The 10,573-nt window shown below is 37.3% G+C and overlaps 1 pseudogene; it reads left to right on the top strand.

Annotated features, from left to right (window-relative positions):
- Positions 1-5,087: 5,087 nt before the first annotated feature.
- LOC142831341 (heat shock cognate 71 kDa protein pseudogene) lies at positions 5,088-7,329 on the top strand (annotated as a pseudogene).
- Positions 7,330-10,573: the final 3,244 nt, after the last annotated feature.

Below are 10,573 nucleotides of genomic sequence, written 5' to 3'. Positions count from 1 at the left end.
CAAATGTTACAGAAGAACTTTGGGTGACTATACAGGCAGAGAGATGTCTCTGTCAATTCTAGAGTTTTGGAAGTTGCTTACAATGCACATTGTGTTTTCTTAGGTAATATTGTATCCTTTATAAGTCTTTGATGGAGTTGAAGAATAGATAGTTATAATTATAGTTTTCCTTAGTTATGATAAAAGATGAAGTATATATAAATGTTGTCACAGTAATTCTTGCTTGATACCTTTTTTGCTATATGTAATTTTACGATGTTAAAGCTAAAAAACCTTCCTTTTAATCTAAACAGAAAATAAGAAATGGTGTGGAAAGTCATTCTGTATATGTGTTACTTTTATTAATAAATGAATAAAGAAGCTGCTTTCAGCCAATGGCTTAACAGAATATAACCAGGCTGGAAAAGATATAGAGAGAGTAGGTAGAGTCAGAGAGAAGCCATGTAGTTTCCAGGGGAGCAAACTGCCAGCTGAAACCTTGTCAGTAGGCTACAAACCTTGTGGTGAAATATAAAATAATAGAAATATGCTAACATGGTAAAACATAAAATAATAGAAATGGGTTAATTTAAAATATAAGAGCTAAGTTGGGGGGTAGTGGTGAACATCTCTAATCCCAGAACTAGAGAGTAGAGTCTCAAAAAACTAAAAAGTAAAATAAAATATAAGAGCTAGTTACCAATACACTTAAGCTATTGGCCAAGCAGTGTTTTAAATAATACAGTTTTGTGTAATTATTTTGAGACTGAGTAGCCAGGAACTAACGAGCAGCTCCATCAATAGGGAAAGGTTTAGTGATGATTACCACCTTCCAGAAGGTTCATAGGTTTGTTCCAGTGAGAATACTTGAAAAATAACAGAGATTAATGGATCTTTCATTGTTAAAATACAAATTATAGTAGTCATAAATATAAATATGAAAGGAAACACAGAAAATAATAGAAACACTGTGATGAAGACATTTTCTGCTGGCAGGTTATAGAATGTCCTATGAGGGAGTGACATTTGAGTGGAGATGAAGAATAGAAGAAAATTAGAAGCAATTATTAAGGAAATACATTACACATACAGTTAAATAAAAGGAACCCACAATATCAAAAGTGGAGAACTCTTGGGTTCTTCAAGATACAGGAAGGATCTCAGAAAGATCTTTGGATATAATAAATAATTGCATAAGTGTTATGAAAAAAAGAGGAGGAAGAAATTAGGAAGAAACCAAATTAGAACTGTAACCAAAGGAGTTTGGATTTTCTCCCAAGTATAGTGGGAAAGCTAGGGTGTGATGTGACCTGATTTATGCTTTATGAAGATGATTCTGGCTGCTCTGTTGAGAATAGATTGAAAAGGCCAAATATGCATACCCAGGGATACAGCCACACAACCCACATGCTGCCTCCAGAGTGCTGTGAGAAAGGCAGAAAGCATGCTCAGCCAAGTTCCTGTCATATGGTGAGACAGGAGCTGGTGACCTAATATAAGTCCCCTAAGGATCTTTGATCACCAGATGGTAGAGAGACCACCTTCTCTCTCTATGCAGCCTGCTTGGTCTCTGCACAGCAGCTGCCCAGAGCCCATAACAGCATGTGGGGCTGCACAAAGGATGGGACCCAGATAGCTCTGCCAGTTTGCCATACTCCAGGGACAATGACTTAAATGTGACCATTTCCATAAATGAGATACAGCTTCACAGTCAACGTGTGAGAGAGCCATTAGAACAGTGCTTTTGATGTGAAATATCTGATCGTCAGGAACAACTGAATCAAATTAATATGAATATATATATTCTAAAAATGATATGCAACTCCTAGTTTTTCTTCTTTTCTGATTTATATTTTTCATGTTCAGTTAGTGCCAGTTTTTTTTTGTAGAGTGATATCTTCTATAAAGGACAGTACCTCCTTGATATTGGTTGATCCCTAAAAACCGAATCAATGGATCAGTTGCAATAATCTTTACTCCCCACAAGCATTCTTTAATTAGCCCGCTAAGGACCTCAGAGCTGGAGTTTTGCTGTCACATTCAGCTTTCACACTAACTGTAACCAATTAAACAGCCCACACTGCATTGAATTTAGCATTTAAGAAACAAATTATTGGCATGTTGAGTTAGCATGAGTGAAGGACATCTACTGCACCATAGTTAGTACAGGGCTTCTCATCCCTCCTTACATTTATATATTTGTAAATGAGCCATTGAATACACAGGAGCCAACTTGAATGGACCTGGTAGAATCTCAATCTCATTTGTAAGTTTTCTTGCAATCACAGTTGACCTTTCCCTTCTCCATCTGAGAGTAGTGCAGGAATTTGTGCAAAATTAAAAGGCCAGGACAATATTTAAAACAACAGGGCTGTAGCTTTGTTTCTAAAACCAAGCACATGGAAATCTTTAGAATCTATCACTTTGAGAGTTCTTGTGTGAAAAGATTTCAGCTTGCTTCTTGAAGGGTTTTTGCACCTTATTGCCGATTTGCCCACAGACCTTTCAAACACAGTCTCGCACTCTCCAGAGGGAGCAGCTGTGAAAGGGATGAAGAGGTCTAGGTCTCCTGTTGTGGATGATCTTTTCTGATCTGGGTGAGCTGGCGGTGTTGGAGTGAGTGATTGCTTATGTTGCCCTGTTCTTCATCTAGCTTTGCTTACGGAAGCTTTTATTGCTATTAATATTTAACATTGACTGAAGGCCAGCAATGTTCTGGGTGATGGCTACGCCACTGAGATAGTTTTGGTCTCAGTCCAACTGGAAACTTTCCAGTTATACAACTAGGAAATAGGATGTTACTTTCATTTTTAAATGGAGCTAGGTAGAGGTGAATGGAATCATTAAAACATACTATTCTCTGGCAAAATCCAGATGAACTCTTATTGGCTTTTTAAAGCTTCTTAATTTTTTAAAAAGAATAAATCACTTTTGCAATTTTGAAATGATTATTGGCTGTGTAAAATTCAGTTGTTATTTGGAGCTAATAAAATATATATTGAATATCAAAGTTATTTTAAGTTTGATGAACTACGCAAATCTATTCTATATGATGAATTATCTATAACAGTGCAACAAGCATTCAGAAATTACTATCATAGTTTCAACTTTTTATTATTAATATTTCTTATTCAAATTTATCAGCGTAACTGATGGAAAAGCAAAACTAAAGCAAACAGTACCCCATGCTCAGTTGTTGTTATACTGGATTTTGATTTTTTTTTTCAAATATTCTTCCTAGAGACAAACTGCATCTGGCTGCTAATACATCAGGGGAGAATGTGTATTGCTTTTTCTATTTCCCTATTGTCTTTGAAGAAGGATTGATTTACATCCTGTTTTTTTTTTTCCAATTTGCTTCTCTAATTGATATAGTCATGCTTGAGAATAATCCATTAATAACCATGGCTGTGGTTTTAAGGGAAGTAGTGCTGCAAGAAGCATTAAACAAACCAAGAGAGCAGAGTGTATTGTATTTATCCTTAATTATCCTAAAAGAAATAAGATGCGTGTGTCAGGCTAGTGGATGTTTCATGATAACCCCCTGATGCTTTGTGAGCTTCCGTGATAGGATGCATTTTAGGATTTTCCTGGTGAACATTTAGAAATTCTTCAGTGTGTTGAACGTAAATCCAATTTTTAAAATGACTCTTTTCTTGATTTCTAGTATACTTTTGAGAAACTTCTCTTTTTCCTTCTCAATTTGAGCCTTTAAGGAAAGAGGCTTGGGTATATGGACCTATAACAGAACTGAAAGAAGCTAAAAATCATTGGCTGGCTGATTTATTTTGTTCCCCCCATGGACTTTTGAAGTATCCTTGAGAAAGGTTCTACTTTACAACATTTAATACTAACATTCCTGTTTATTTCGTGAAGAGGTGATAACTGATAAGAAGAATGAGTCAAATATAAAGCAATTATAAAAACTGGGTATAGAACACTTCCTTGTAAATTACATATGCACATGAAAAAAGCCACTTCCTCCACACTAGCAATCACTGCTCTTGTGCAGAATTAAAGCTTAAAAATATAACAAGTTAATTATAAAATCATCATACAAAAAAGTAAAGAGCCAACGGTACAAAGAAAAAGAGTATATATGTTTGTTACCCCAATGAAATGTCCATCAAACACTGACTTATGTCCTTCAATTGTGCTTGTTGTTATGGTTAGTTGCTCCTATATTAAGTCATATTATGTACACAATCTTGTCAGAGCCTTCCTAACTAAATGCATTTTGCATGTTGTTAAATATCCTTTATGTAGTATTTGCACATTATTGTGTGTAAGTAGCATTTTAATAAACTGGTTTTGTACTATTAGACAATTATATTTTGTGTTGACTTCTATGCCCTCAATTATAAATAATTTAGTTACAAACATCTTTGCATCCAGATCTTTGTGCATAGTCTTCACCAACAAAACATCTTAATAAGTAAATCAAAACACATGTCGTTCACTGTCACTAATAAGTCCTAAACCCATTAAAGCATGAATCAAATATAATTAGTGTGTTTTGATGTTTGGAACAGCAGCACATAGTTATAAAGGAGAAAAAAATCTTTACCTAAACACACATACATACACACTGCACTGACAGATTTAGTTTTATAAATTAATTTCCCTAGCACAAAATCTTGTTTGCTAATGTCTATTCTAAATTAATAGCATGTGTACTTCGTCTTTCAGCAAACATTAGCCCACTAACTGTCTTTGGCCAGACACAGTACTAGAATTCTCCAGATGAAACTCATAACGTTTCTATGCTTTAACTGTTCACACTTCTGTGGCAGTAGATTGGTTTGTCTAGAAATGGGGTAAACTTTCAGAAGCCAAACAGCTGTCCAACCAATTACAGATCAAAATTAAATGATCATGAAGACACAGTCTTAGGCAAATAATAATCAAATGCTTTCTGAAGCACTGTATACACTGTGTGTGCTACCATGATTTCAATAACACAATCATATCTATATAATTTTGTTTGAATTTAACTCTTTCAAGATGCTAGTATGATCATGAAAGTTAGCATGTAGCACCCTGCTTGGATATAATAAAGGTATATTGAGATTTCTATAAGAACACAATAAAAAAGATTACGAGCTCATTGAACGCGGCGCCAGCTTTGGGGGAAATCGGTGCGGTGTCCTCGCCAGCACAGCCGGGCCTACACGCGAGCAACCATGTCTAAGGGACCTGCAGTCGGTATTGATCTTGGCACCACCTACTCGTGTGTGGGCGTCTTCCAGCACGGGAAGGTGGAGATTATTGCCAATGACCAGGGTAACCGAACCACACCAAGCTATGTGGCTTTTACTGACACAGAACGATTGATTGGGGATGCTGCGAAGAATCAGGTTGCGATGAACCCCACCAACACAGTTTTTGATGCCAAACGTCTGATCGGACGTAGGTTTGATGATGCTGTTGTACAGTCTGACATGAAGCACTGGCCCTTCATGGTGGTGAACGATGCAGGCAGGCTCAAGGTCCAAGTAGAGTACAAAGGAGAGACAAAAAGCTTCTACCCAGAGGAGGTGTCCTCTATGGTTCTGACTAAGATGAAGGAGATTGCAGAAGCTTATCTGGGGAAGACGGTTACCAATGCTGTGGTCACAGTGCCAGCCTACTTCAATGATTCCCAGCGGCAGGCAACAAAAGATGCTGGAACTATTGCTGGCCTCAATGTCCTTCGAATTATCAATGAGCCGACTGCTGCTGCTATTGCCTATGGGCTAGATAAGAAGGTTGGAGCTGAAAGGAATGTGCTGATCTTTGACTTGGGAGGTGGTACTTTTGATGTGTCCATCCTCACAATTGAGGATGGAATTTTTGAAGTCAAATCAACAGCTGGAGACACCCACTTGGGTGGAGAAGACTTTGACAACAGGATGGTCAACCATTTCATTGCTGAGTTTAAACGAAAGCACAAGAAGGACATCAGTGAGAACAAGAGAGCTGTCAGGCGTCTGCGTACTGCCTGTGAACGGGCAAAGCGCACCCTCTCCTCCAGCACCCAGGCCAGTATTGAGATTGATTCTCTCTATGAGGGAATCGACTTCTATACCTCCATTACCCGTGCTCGATTTGAAGAATTAAATGCTGACCTGTTCCGGGGCACTCTGGACCCTGTAGAAAAGGCTCTTCGAGACGCCAAACTAGACAAGTCTCAGATCCATGATATTGTCCTGGTGGGTGGTTCTACCAGAATCCCCAAGATTCAGAAGCTTCTGCAGGACTTCTTCAATGGAAAAGAGCTGAACAAGAGCATTAACCCTGATGAAGCTGTTGCTTATGGTGCAGCTGTCCAGGCAGCCATTCTATCTGGAGACAAGTCTGAGAATGTTCAGGATTTGCTGCTCTTGGATGTCACTCCTCTTTCCCTTGGTATTGAAACTGCTGGTGGAGTCATGACTGTTCTCATCAAGCGCAATACCACCATCCCTACCAAGCAGACTCAGACTTTCACCACCTACTCTGATAATCATCCGGGTGTGCTCATTCAGGTGTATGAAGATGAACGAGCCATGACCAAGGATAACAACCTGCTTGGAAAGTTTGAACTTACAGGCATCCCTCCAGCACCCCGTGGTGTTCCCCAGATTGAAGTCACTTTTGACATCGATGCCAATGGCATCCTCAATGTTTCTGCTGTAGATAAGAGCACAGGCAAGGAGAACAAGATCACCATCACCAATGACAAGGGCCGCTTGAGCAAGGAGGATATTGAGCGCATGGTCCAGGAAGCTGAGAAATACAAAGCTGAAGATGAAAAGCAGAGAGATAAGGTTTCCTCCAAGAATTCCCTGGAGTCTTACGCTTTCAACATGAAAGCAACAGTTGAAGATGAGAAACTTCAAGGAAAGATCAATGATGAGGACAAACAGAAGATCCTAGACAAGTGCAACGAGATCATCAGTTGGCTGGATAAGAATCAGACTGCAGAGAAGGAAGAATTTGAACACCAGCAGAAGGAACTGGAGAAAGTCTGCAACCCTATCATTACCAAGCTGTACCAGACTGCTGGAGGAATGCCTGGCGGCTTCCCTGTTGGAGGAGCTCCTCCATCTGGTGGTGCTTCTTCAGGGCCCACCATTGAAGAGGTGGATTAAGTCAATCCAAGTAGAGGTGTAGCATTGTTCCACAGGAAACATTTGAAGGACCCAAATTTAGCAAGTTACATGGCAGTTTCAAATTCAAACTGCTACAATAAATTTACTGGGCATTCTCAATACTTGAACATAGAACGTGTGCACAGTGAAGTAAGCATTGCACTTTATAAGCACTGTATCCTAAGTGGAAAATGCAATGTCTATAATAAAACAGGTGGAAAATGGAATGTCTAATAAAAATATTGGCACCAAAAAAAAAAGATTACGAATAAAGATTTGAAATGGTAAGACATTAAAAAGCACACATTAAAAAGCACAATTTTTCTTTTGGGGGGTTTTTGAAGACAGGGTTTCTCTGTGTGACAGACCTGGCTGTCCACGAACTCAGTAGACCAGGCTGGCCTTGAACTCACTGAGATCAACCTGATTCTGCCTCTTAAGTTCTGAGATTAATGGCATGAGCCACCACTGCCATGCTAAGGAGCAAAATTGGACACCAGTGAGACATCAAAAGACTGATAATACCCCAAATATCAACCAGCTGATCTATTTGCTAAGCTTTTTCACTCATTTTCTATTTACTTTTAAGTTTTAGTATTTCCTATAGTCAAAATTCATAGTATTACATTCATAATTGGTGACCTAAACAGGAGTGTGATATTTGGAATCATGGTTAACTTTTCCATTACCATATTTCAACTTGAAATCTAGTATAATGACATATAGACATGCATGGTTATTTATCCATTATTTCTTAAGGCTGCATTAGCACAATTTCTTTAGAGAGTTCCAGCTATATTATTGCTTTTAAAGTTCAGCGAGATGATAGTAATTGCTGAGTTTAGCCAGGCGATGGTGGCTCACGCCTTTAATCCCAGCACTCGGGAGGCAGAGACAGGCGGATCTCTGTGAGTTCGAGACCGAGATCAGCCTGGTCTACAGAGCTAGTTCCAGGTTCCAGGACAGGCTCCAAAGCCACAGAGAAACCCTGTCTCGAAAAAAAACAAAAAAAATTGCTGAGTTTAAGAATATTTTGATGTTTGTTGCCCTAGAATCAGTATATCTCCACTACCATGCTGATTTCATCTAAGTAGCCTTCCAGAAAAGATGTTGATTATTAGTTCTTTGAACTAAAGTGAAGAATTGCATGGACAGAATAGTCCAAAGAATGACATTAGCTCATTGCTTATGGTCACAAAGAAGAGGTTGAGGGAAGAAAAGAAGCAAGATCGGGGCCTTTCACTGCTCCATGCTGAATCAAGCAAGTCAGGTGTCCACATACTACTGTTTTCTCTGATAACTCTTTCTATGTCTAAGAGATGCAAACTCACTGTATTAGTTCCAGTATGTAGAATGCTTCTCCACATGCTCAATGAAGTAAAGGAACAGACAGTCGTAATGTGTATAATTTTAAAGTTAGTTTGACACGTTTTTAAAGTTTTCAATCATGGGTTTATAGCAATACAGTTAAGTTCTTACTTTTGGATACTTAGGTTCTTAATGAAGGGTGGATATAAGCTATAGTGATAGAATAATAGACTAATAGATGCTACAGCTTAAAGGCTGCAACTCAGCCACGGATCAGAATATGAATGGTGGAAACTATATATAGACAATAAAACATGGCTCTTTGTTTTTTTCAAAGGTAATCAGACAGTTGTTTTTGATATACAGAAAATCAAAATCACTGATTTTTATTAAAAACTAGTTTATTCACAAACCCACTCCTCTGAAGAACAACAAAATCCCAGATCATGCCAAATAGAGATTGTCTAGGGAAATATTAAGATGTTAAATCTAGAATTATGGTTGCTTTTTAAAAAAGTATTTAAAATATCTAGAATGAAAACTATTCTGTATATGTAAAGTTCTTTCTCCCTCCTTACCAAGTGAGCATACTCTTCCTTATTTTACATAATGAATATCTTTAACATAATAAAAAAATGTATATTGTATAGTTCATTGGCATTTGACCACTGGTTAGTAATAAAAAGAATGCTCTTCTCAAAATTAATTTTAAAGCAGTTTAAGACCTAGGAGACACCACAATATCATAAAAATAATTTCAGGAAAATGAATTGAGGGGAACGAGAATGACTATACTATAACATCCTTCAGTAATATGAGTCATTTCTGTGGTAAATACTGAGACAAGAATAATCTTAAAGGGTTAAAATTTCACACAGGCTCTTTAGGAGTCTTCTGGAAGGAATATAATATTGAATGGGAGTTCAAAGTGAATGGCCTTATGATTCATGATGGCCTAGGTGGAAAGTATAACTTTGAATATTGCACCTTAGTATGCTAGAAAAGTAATTTCACTGAAGAAGGCTTTACTGAAGTTGATGTAGCATTGCAGAAATAATTGATTACTATGTCAACAGTGTGGGAAATAAAGTATGAACATGATGGTTTTGAGATGAGCATGGCTGGGGATCTACAATGAGGAGAATGTCATGTTTGAGCTGATACGGCATCATGAGAACTTTGGTAGAGATGGGGCAGTAGAAATGATGCCTAGAGACTGTCTGGATGGGCCACTTTTGATGAATGGAGAAATGCGAAGTGAATTGTGGAGACAACTCCATCTGAAGAGCTAAAGAAAGCCTTTTGTTTTTAATGAATTGATATTAAGCCTTTTGTAGGTATGATGGATTTTAGAAACTGAAATTATCCCAAAGTTTATTGATTATGATCTACTAAGACGATATGAACAGAATCAATAATTGGTTAGTTGTTCAGTGTTATAAATGGTGGACTTTGATGTTAAATCTTTAGATATTGAAATATTTATATAATTAGATACTTGACAAGATTCTGCTACTGTCTTTAGTTTTCCAGAACCATTGAAGGAGATGGTGACAAGTTTAGACTCTGCGTAAGATCTCTGTAGGAATTCAAGAGTAAAATTGCTAGCAACATAGGTCCTTATAAAGTTTAATTTGTGTCAGCAAAAGAAAGGTAAATACACAACAGAGAATAAAGGAAGGAAATGAACGGGCTAGGAAGCAGAAAGAATAGAAAACTATGTGCCAATAAAAGCTGAGCTAAGAGACTTGCATCATGAACTACATTTTATATTGAGAAGACAGCTAAACAGGGTCTTGAAATTTGTATAAAATTACTGAAGAATATCTATAAATCATATTTTATGAGCTCAGGAAAAAAAGTAAAGAGCAAGGAATTATGAAAAAGGCCTGACACAGGAATCTTTAATACAGATGTTTTTATACATATACATAAATGTATGTAGATATATTTAATATGTTTTATAATGTTGTTAGGTTGACAAGTCCTCAACTTTGTACTTAACAAGATAGGTTATATCTGAAAATTCCTTCCTCTCTTGCTACATGCTAAATTTAAAATGTGGAGTCACAAATCATATCAAAGATCAGATTAGCCTTTGTTATGTCTATTATTATTACCCTACTCAAAGAAAATATTTAAGAATAAAGTTAACAATATAGATGATTATTAGC

This window comes from Microtus pennsylvanicus, chromosome 11, assembly GCF_037038515.1.
Source record: "Microtus pennsylvanicus isolate mMicPen1 chromosome 11, mMicPen1.hap1, whole genome shotgun sequence".
In the NCBI taxonomy this organism is placed as follows: domain Eukaryota; kingdom Metazoa; phylum Chordata; class Mammalia; order Rodentia; family Cricetidae; genus Microtus; species Microtus pennsylvanicus.
Note: the sequence above shows the minus strand (reverse complement) of the source record. Positions and strands in the feature narration are given on the sequence as shown.